General features: G+C 66.1%; 1 protein-coding gene across 2 annotated transcripts in view; it reads right to left on the minus strand.

The window, feature by feature from the left end:
* The window catches only part of PARP3 (poly(ADP-ribose) polymerase family member 3), a 22216-nt gene that overhangs the window by 21285 nt on the left and 589 nt on the right, over positions 1–342 (minus strand). The gene's annotated exons all lie outside the window — the stretch shown is intronic.

Here is a 342-nt window from a genome sequence, read left to right on the forward strand (position 1 = left end):
ACTGTCAACAACCCCAGGCTCTCCTCGTCACCAGGGGGTCCCTCCTGTCTGGGGGGCATTGACCGGTCCCCCCAGTGCCCAGATGACACTGTCAACAACCCCAGGCTCTCCTGGTCACCAGGGGGTCCCTCCTGTCTGGGGGGCATTGCCCGGTCACCCCAGTGCCCAGCTGACACTGTCAACAACCCCAGGCTCTCCTGGTCACCAGGGGGTCCCTCCTGTCTGGGGGGCATTGCCCGGTCACCCCAGTGCCCAGCTGGCACTGTCAACAACCCCAGGTTCTCCTGGTCACCAGGGGGTTCCTCCTGTCTGGGGGGCATTGCCTGGTCCCCCCAGTGCCCA

Source organism: Vombatus ursinus, unplaced genomic scaffold (genome assembly GCF_900497805.2).
Source record: "Vombatus ursinus unplaced genomic scaffold, bare-nosed wombat genome assembly UNPS02014820.1, whole genome shotgun sequence".
Classification (NCBI taxonomy): Eukaryota; Metazoa; Chordata; class Mammalia; order Diprotodontia; family Vombatidae; genus Vombatus; species Vombatus ursinus.